Source organism: Macaca mulatta, chromosome 6, assembly GCF_049350105.2.
Source record: "Macaca mulatta isolate MMU2019108-1 chromosome 6, T2T-MMU8v2.0, whole genome shotgun sequence".
Lineage (NCBI taxonomy): Eukaryota > Metazoa > Chordata > Mammalia > Primates > Cercopithecidae > Macaca > Macaca mulatta.
The window spans coordinates 69,500,312-69,509,822 of NC_133411.1; the positions used below are offsets into that span (position 1 = coordinate 69,500,312).

The window sequence follows — 9,511 nt, forward strand, 5'->3', positions numbered from 1 at the left end:
AATTCCTAAATCCTATCCCAGAATGGCCACTGTGCCCTCAAATGATTTTCTGTATCATCTGTATAGGTCAGGATTGAGCAGGAAACAGATGGCACAGTCAAACTGAGTAATCGGAGGAGATTTTTGCAAAGGTATGACTTATAAACGTGTGGGTAGGATTTAGGGAAATGAGCAAAAGACAGTGCAGTATCCTAAGCTAAAAACAGTGGGGCACCATTGCCACTTCTAGGCCTGCAGGGCCCAGGGGTGATGTAGTTCCTGCATGCCGGAGAGAGAGATGCAGCTCTGGAAGACAGCCTGCCAACAGCAGCCATGGCCTGTGGAGGAGGACAGCAGCCAATCAACCATGATCTGGCCAGGAGGCATCCAGAGTAATCAACCTCATTCTCCTCCCATGCTGCCATTGGCCAGTGTCTCTCATGGGCCAAACCCAACCAGAGCCAGAGAGAGAGTGAGCATGTCGACGTAGCCCAGAGTGTCACCTTCCTGAGGCACAAAGCAAGGTGGACAAGGGTGGAGAGCACATTTAGAGGGGTGGGTGGGGTAAAGAGAGTGTATCCAGCGCATCTTCATGTCACTTGAATCCCATCGTATTTCTAACTCCCAGCAAATATTAATATAAACACCCCAAATAGCATGCATATTTGTAGTTTGTGCCACCCCTTCTCCATAATTTTGACTTCTTATTCTCACATTATTTGTCTAGTAATGATTTTCATAAACATTATTTACAGTTCACCATTGTATGAAACACATGAAAAGGTTGTTATATCTCTCAGAAGTATTGGACTTTAGTGCCTAATTCAGTGGCTCACAGCTGGGAACAATTTGTCCCCCCTCTGCAGGGAACATTTCTCAATGTTTGGAGACATTTTTGGGAAGAGTGCTACTCACTTGGTAAATAGAGGCCAGGCTGGTATCCTACAATGCACAGCATAGCCCCCAAATGACAGAATTACCTCGTGCAGATGTTAAAGTGCTGAGGTTGAGAAACACTGCTTTTAGTGTTGAAAGGTTTGGGCTCTGCTAAAGGGAATCAGAGAACAGGTGAAAGGAGAGATGGACTTCTGTGTTTTTTTGTTTTGCTTGGGCAGGGGGAGCCTATCTCAGAGGAAGTTTCCATATTGTGTCTTTGGGGAGGATGGTCCCCTTTTAGGGCCCAGCTGGGCTGTTTGGGCTCACTCCCTGGGCATCCTGGGTATCAGCTGGACTGCAGGATTGAGCATCTGAAAAGCCAGACTGGGAGCTCTCGCAGGGAACATCTCGGGCCATGTAGATGACATTCTCAGCTTGCCTGCCCTTTGTGGCTGCTGGAAGTGGTACAGCACACTCTAAAGAACTATTTCAAGATGGTTCAGCCAGACCCACAAGGTCTGGCAGAGTTCTTGCCTTTCCCAGGCTTTGGGGTTCTCTGCATTTCAGCTCAGAGCTCTTAGAATGTTAATAAGTAGGGACTTACAAAAAGTCCTGAAATAGTTCTCAGGACACGAAGAAAATGTCCTAGCTCGGAAAGTAAATGAGTGCAGTCAGCTGTCCTTTGTTAACTTGCTGATTAAACCTAGCCTTTGTTTCTTTTTTCTATTTTTTCCTATACCCATTGCGAGGTCATTTCCCTGCCTATTTGGGCCTGTGTTAGAGCAGAGCAGAGGGCAGGCAGAGGAGAAAACTCCACATCAGCCTCCTTTGGCAAGTGGTTTTAAAAGACATGATGAAAAGATGTAGAAGTAATGACTACAATTACCTGTAAAAATCAGGATTATCCTGATTTTTGGCTGTTACCCTCACCATTCCTCTCTCCATCACTTGGCTGTGTTATTACTTGAATGACGTTAATACTTATTATATTTAATTTATTTTTTAAGCAAACAATTCATTTACATTGTTTAAAACCAAAATAACAAAGGATTTAGATTAAGCTTGTCCAACCTGTGGCCCTCAAGGCTGTATGTGGCCCAACATAAATTCATAAACTTTCTGAAAACATTATGAGATTTTTTTGCAATTCTTTTTAGCTCATCAGCTATCATTAGTGTATTTTATGTGTGGCCCAAGACAATTCTTCTTCTTCCAATGTGTCCCAGGGAAGCCAAAAGATTGGACATCCCTGATTTAGATAAAGGAGAAAAACTCTGTCCTCCCACCTCAGCCTTCCCCTCTTAAAAGGCAATACCCACCCAGAGAGATAGTCTATGGCTATACAAACAAGTATGTACATGCGTGTTTCTTTTATTTTTTCATCCTATACAAATAGTAATATATTTGCTTTTTTTACTTACGAATATGTCTTAGAAATCCTTTCATGTCAGTAAAGAACTTTCTTTTTTCTAAATGGATCTATAGTATCATCTGGTTATACCTTAATATATTTGGCCAAAAGTGACTTGTTTTTAAAAAGGCTTCCGAGTCTATTTCAAAGCAGAAAGAATGCTCAACTAAAAACCCAAAACAAACAAACAAAAAACTTATTTAGAAGTTTAGGCATGAGAGACTACTTTCTTCTACCGTTTTGTAAAGCTTTCATTTTCTCATCTTACTGAAATTTTTAGATTTTTTTCTGCACTTGCTCCTTAACATTAAAGCCTCTATGAAATAGTTGTTCAGCACCATAGAATGTCCCAAAGGTTTGGCTACTGCTTGTGACTTAAACGATGTCTATTTTATTATATTAGTAAATGTTTATTATCTTTTCTTATGAAAATCCAGCCTGAGCCAGTTGAATGATAGTGACTCCAGAAAAGCCTGTTTGGGCCTGGGACAAGACATTGAGCCTCCCTGTCCCCAGTTTTTCCATTTTTAAAAACTGGATAATATCCTGGAGACTTAGCAGCTTTAAAGCTTTATGCTGGGCGGGACCAGCTCAGCTTCAGAAATAAGAGCCTACCTATCTGTGCTGTTTTTCTGTGGTACATCCAGGATGTGTGTGAAAGATGAACACATTTTCAGTAAAGAAAGAGCTCGCTGCATTTGGAAGCCAAAGAGAGGGCAGGCAGAAGAGTCGTCGGGGTGTGCAGCGTTCTGGGGCTCCAGGGCTTTGAAATGCTTTCCAGTGTTGTCACTTGAATGTCGAACACGTTATTCTCAGTGGACACTAAAGAGAAGTACAGGTACAGTGGGCTCCAGGGGGATTCATTATTCAAGGCACAAAATTTTCTTCTCCGGCCTGCAACACATTATAATTCAAATGAGCCCAGCACAATAGAAGAAAAATATGCAAGCAGATTTCTCTCTGTCGTGTTTTTTCCCTCCTCTCGGAAGCCCTGTAATTACAGCAGGCAGGTGGAGCATCTGGGGTGTGGGGGAGTCCACTGTGTTTTTACCTTCCCAGGAACGCGACTTGCCTACCGCATCAATATATTTTATTTTTAATTAAGCGCTTATTGCAAAATCGGAGTCCCTGCACGAAAGCCTGATTCAAAACTTTTTTTTCCTGTCGTTCTCTGAGATGTCGCTGTTATTACTGTCTCAAATTTCCTTTTAAATTTTGCTCTTCGAGTAAATTAGTGCTGGCCTTTCCTGAGCTCTGCAGCTCCAAGGTGGCCCGACTGCGGGGCCTCCACCTCCTTTTCCCCAGTCCCGGGTCGGTTTCTCCGGGCGCACACAGCAGCGCCACGAGCCGGGTAGATCCCCTGGCTCCCTCTCCCCGGCCAGCGCGGACATGCGGGCGGGCGGGCTGTGCTCCCCAGAGACCGCCCATCCCTCGGTGGGGGTAGTGGAACGGCAGAGGCCACCGGATACAGCGACCTCAGGCCTCGCAGCGCCCATGGCGGGCCCTGCGGCCCGACCGGGAACCGCAGGGGCTTGGAGGGCTCTGGAGCGGGAGCCCCAGTCTAGAAGAGGTGGCGGGATCTGAGGGGCCGTGGTCGCTGCACTTTGTCCGAGACCCGTAGACTGGCCATTAAGAGACCGGAAGGGTGCAGGGAGCTCCAGTGGGGCCGATGGGCCGGGGCTGGGGACCGGCTGGCGCGGGGTTCGGACGTTCTCGTCTGTCTCCGACGCCTGCCTCCTAGGAGGCAGAACGGGGCAGCCCCGGGCCTCAGCCGAGCCCGGCTCTCCTAAGCCGGGAAGTCGCGGGTCCCTGGGCCTGGAGGTAACTGTCGTCCCGGGATGACCCCGCCCCTGAGATCCCCGCCCCACATCCGGGTGGCCTGGGGGCACCTGGGGTTCCCGAGATAAGAACCGGTGCTCTGGGGGCGACAGGCTTCGGCTGGATCCCTGCGAGCCGGCGGCCCAGGCGGGTGACCCCCCCTGGATTCCAGAGGGAGCAACCCCAGTCCCCCGCTCCGGGAACCGGGCACTCGATGAAAATGGCTTCCCAGCCACCCGCCAGCTCTGCCCATGCCCGCGCCTCTCGGGATGGCTCCCACCTCGGCGCAGCCCCACTGGGTGCTGGCTGCACATCTGCTTCCGAGCCACCTAGGGGCAACTTGAGGGAAGGTCGGGGTGGCCCCAGGACGGTGGAGGGAGACTGAGGCAGCAGCCAATGGGCTGGAAGGTCCAGCAGCATTTGCAGAGAATGGGCCACCTTAGGTTACTATGAATCTCCACCAAGCGCAGGAGGGTCAAACGGGTGTTTTCAGGAAGACCAAAAGGAGGAACGAATACCCACATGTGGCCAAAAGAGGGGCTGAGACTGGACGTGGGGGCCTTGCCTGTCCCATGAGGCTTCCTCAGGCACCGGCTGCCTCTGTCCATACCTCCACTTTCCTGGGTGTCGTCTTCAGGGCATGGACCAGTACTGCGGTCTGGGACACAGAGAAGAGACCCAGGTCCCTGTAAAGATGGGGACTGATTGCTAAATGGGCCTTGGGAAAGGGCAGGCCTCCACGGGACCAGTGGGGGCTCATAGGGGAAGACCTGGTTTCCCGCGCAGGCCAGAGCTTTCTCAGGACAGTGTGGGTCGGTGCTGTGACTACATCCGGACCCGGCCACTCTTAACTATCCAGGAACTAGAACCAGGGGCTCTGTGATGTTTCCTCTTTTACAAGGTCTATTGTATTTTTCTTTCTCATTACAAAAGCAGAACATGTTTATCATAGAATTAATGAAAAATGCAAACACACAAAAAGAAAACAAAAACCATATATTCTTAAACAAACATACATATTCTTAAACAAACATATTCTTATTAGTTGGAGGCAAACATATTCTCATTAGCTGGAGGCACACCTTTCTTATATATCCTGAGTACAAACACAGTTATTCTGTGGGATAACTGGCTTTTTCTTTTTCTAAACAATACACTGTGAATATATTTCCACGTGAACATCCTTTTAATGAATATAGTTTGATAAATATACTCTATTCTTAACGATTCTACACAACTTTCATTGTAGGGATGTGGTGTGATATTTTCAACTATTCTCTTACAGGGCTTCTAGGATGTTGCCAGTTTTGTTTTTTTGCTTTTTTTTTTTTTTTTTCACTTCTGTCCACACTATTCCAGAGTCATTCTCTTGCTAGGTCACTATGCATGTCCTTAATTATTTCCTTAAAATCTATTCCTCAAAATGACTGGGCCAACTGTTCTGCATTTTTAAAGTTTCACTGCATTTTGTCAAACCGACCTTTAGAAATGTTATGTCAATTCACACTCCCACCTGCAGAAAATGCAGAAGTCTGTTGCCAGAATTCCATCCTTACGAATCATGAAGATTAGTCTTCTTTTTTATTCTTTTCTCTTTGTCTATTTTTAAATTGGAGTATTCATCTTTTTCTTGCTGATTTGTAAGAACATTGTGTATGTTCAGTCTATTAATTCTTTCTCATGCGTTTTGCAATCTTTTCCCATTTGTCAATTGCTTTTTACCTTTCAATTTACATTTTAAAATGTTGGGCAGTCCATCACAAAGCTTATCCACCATGATCAAGTGGGCTTCATCCCTGAGATGCAAGGCTGGTTCACATATGCAAATCAATAAACATAATCCATCACATAAACAGAACCAATGACAAAAACCACATGGTTATCTCCATAGATGCAGAAAAGGCCTTCAATAAAATTCAACACCCTTTCATGCTAAAATCTCTCAATAAACTAGGTATTGATGGAACGTATCTCAAAATAATAAGAGCTATTTATGACAAACCCACAGCCAATATCATACTGAATGGGCAAAAGCTGGAAGCATTCCCTTTGAAAACTGTCACAAGACAAGGATTCCCTTTCTCAACATTGTATTCAACATTGTATTGGAAGTTCTGGCCAGGGCAGTTAGGCAAGGGAAAGAAATAAAGGGTATTCAGACAGGAAGAGAGGAAGTCAAATTGTCTCCATTTGCAGATGACATGACTGCATATTTAGAAAACCTCATTGTCTCAGCTAAAAATATCCTTAAGCTGATAAGCAACTTCAGCAAAGTCTCACGATACAAAATCGATGTGCAAAAATCACAAGCATTCCTATGCACCAATAATAGACCAACAGAGAGCCAAATCATGAGTGAACTCCCATTCACAACAGCTACAAGGAGAATAAGACACCTAGGAATACAACCTACAAGGGATGTGAAGGACCTCTTCAAGGAGGACTACAAACCACTGCTCAAGGAAATAAGAGAGGACAGAAACAAATGGAAAAACATTTCATGCTCATGGATAGAAAGAATCAATATCATGTAAACGGCCATACTGCCCAAAGTAATTTATAGATTGAATGCTATCCCCATCAAACTACAATTGACTTCCTTCACAGAATTAGAAAAAACTACTTTAAATTTCATGTGGAACCAAAAAAGAACTCACATAGCCAAGACAATCCTAAGCAAAAGGAGTAAAGCTGGAGGCATCACACTACCTGACTTCAAACTATACTGCAAGGCTACAGTAACCAAAACATCATGGTACTGGTACCAAAACAGGTATATAGACCAATGGAACAGAAGAGAGGCCTCAGAAATAAAGCCACACATCTACAATCATCTGATCTTCAACAAACTTGATGAAAACAAGAAATGGGGAAAGATTCTCTATCATAAATGGTGCTGGGAAAACTGGCTAGCCATATGCAGAAAACTGAAACCTGATGCCTTCCTTTCACCTTATACAAAAATTAACTGAAGATGGATTAAAGACTTAAACGTAAGACCTAAAACCATAAAAACCCTAGAAGAAAACCTAGGCAATACCATTCAGCACATAGGCATGGGTAAAGACTTGGTGACTAAAACAGCAAAAGCAATGGCAACAAAAGCCAAAATTGACAAATGGCATCTAATTAAATTAAAGAGCTTCTGCACAGCAAAAGTAACTATCATCAGAGTGAACAGGCAGCCTACAGAATGGGGGAAAATTTTTGCAATCTATCCATCTGACAAAGGGCTTATATCCAGAATCTACAAGGAACTTAAACAAATTTACAGGAAAATAACAAACGACCCCATCAAAAAGTGGGCAAAGGATATGAACAGACATTTCTCAAAAGAAGACAGTTATGTGGCCAGCAAACATGAAAAAAAAAGCTCATCTCACTGGTCATTAGAGAAATGCAATGAGATATTTCTCACAATGAGATGCCATCTCATGCCAGTTAGAATGGTGATCATTAAAAAGTCAGGAAACGACAGATGCTGGAGAGAATGTGGAGAAATAGGAATGCTTTTACACTGTTGGTGGGAGTGTAAATTAGTTCAACCATCGTGGAAGACAGTGTGGCGATTCCTCAAGGACCTAGAACTAGAAATACCATTTGACCCAGCAATCCCATTACTGGGTGTATACTCAAAGGAGTATAAATCATTCTACTATAAAGTCACATGCACACATATATTTATTGCAGCACTACTCACAATAGCAAAGACTTGAAACCAACTCAAATTTCCATCAATGATAGACTGGATAAAGAAAATGTGGCACATATATACATGGAATACTATATAGCCATAAAAAAGGATGAGTTCATGTCCTTTGCAGGGAATGGATGAAGCTAGAAACCATCATTCTCAGCAAACTAACACAGGAACAGAAAACCAAACATCGCATTTTCTCACTCATAAGTGGGAGGTGAACAGTGAGAACACATGGACACAGGGAGGGGAGCATCATGCACTAGGGCCTCTGTTGAGGGGTGGGTGGAAGGAGAGGGAGAGCATTAGAAGAAATACCTAATGTAGATGATGGGTTGATGGGTGCAACAAACCACCATGGCACGTGTATACCTATGTAACAAACCTGCACGTTCTGCATATGTATCCCAGGATTTAAAGTATAATAATAAAAAAATGTGCAGTCAAAATTTGTAATATTTTAACTTACAGCTTCTGCCTTTGGTGTCATTCTCTAAAGTCCTCCGCTACCTCAGGATTTTCTACTTACCTGTACATTTTTCTAGTACTTTCAATGTTTCATTTAAGGTTTTTTTTTTCGTTTGTTTTGTTTTGTTTTTTAAGAGTCTCATTCCGTCTCCCAGGCTGGAGTGCAGTGGCACAATCTCGGTTCACTGTAACTTCCACCTCCTGGGCTCTAGCGATTCTCCTGTCTCAGCCTCCTGAGTGGCTGGGATTACAGGCACACGCCACCATGCCCAGCTGATTTTTATATTTTTAGTAGAGACAGAGTTTCACCTTGTTGACCAGGCTGGTCTCGAACTCCTGGCCCCAAGTTATCCACCCACCTACGCCTTCCAAAGTGCTGGGATTACAGGCATGAGACACTGTGCCCAGCTTGTTTCATTTAAAGTTTTAATTCATATGGAATTAATTTTGGTATCTGACAGAAATAGGAATCTAAGTTTACTTCCTGCCCCACTCTCTTTCCCTCATTGTTAGTCCTGAATCCATCTGACTCTACTCTATATGCTATGGCCAAGCCCCAGACAAGCAGAGCCAGATAGGAAGGTTTAGTGTGGGAGACTCTGGCCCTAAGAAGCACTGAGAGAGTGGGATCAGGAAACCTTTATAAACAGGAACAGGATCTGTTTTATGGTCACCTACATTGGAATCACATAAATCTGGAAGAAGACAGTCTCTGTCACTTCTACTCCGTGGAATGTGGGACAAATAAATAAGTTACTGAACTTATTTAAACCTCAGTTTTGCATCTGTGAAATGGGTACAATGATAACCCCTACCTCTCAAAATGGTGGTGAGGATAATGTGATAATACCAATGTGAAATGCTTCAGCGCATAGCAAAGCATTCAATATTAGTAGCAGCGGGTAAAGAGAAATGGAGAATGACTGCAACAGCGAGTGATATAGAGAGATTAAAAAACACAGACATTATCAACAATTAGACACACAAAGGTGATACTTCCCTGTGCCGTAGTTCTATTTTGAGTCCCAGAAAGTTTATTATACCAATTAGGAGGGTTTCCTGTGAAAAGAAAGGCTTATAGTCCTAGAGCTTGGATCTACTGGAGCCTGGACTTAAAGTAGAGGCACACAATTCAAAGGAATCCAGTGGCATTTCTGTTCTCCAACCTGTTCCAAGTCTTTCTGATGAACCTGCCTGTGTCAAAGTGAATCAGCTGAGCAAGCTGGCATTTGGAGAGCTCACAGGACGGAGAGCACTCAGGG

General features: G+C 44.1%; 1 long non-coding RNA gene across 1 annotated transcript; it reads right to left on the minus strand.

Moving 5' to 3' along the window:
- Positions 1-2,208: 2,208 nt before the first annotated feature.
- Positions 2,209-5,893, minus strand: LOC144341316 (uncharacterized). Its single transcript, XR_013418174.1, has 3 exons — positions 5,807-5,893; positions 4,607-4,742; positions 2,209-3,160 (listed from the first exon to the last, which is right to left on the minus strand). It is a non-coding gene; the product is annotated as an uncharacterized LOC144341316 (long non-coding RNA).
- Positions 5,894-9,511: the final 3,618 nt, after the last annotated feature.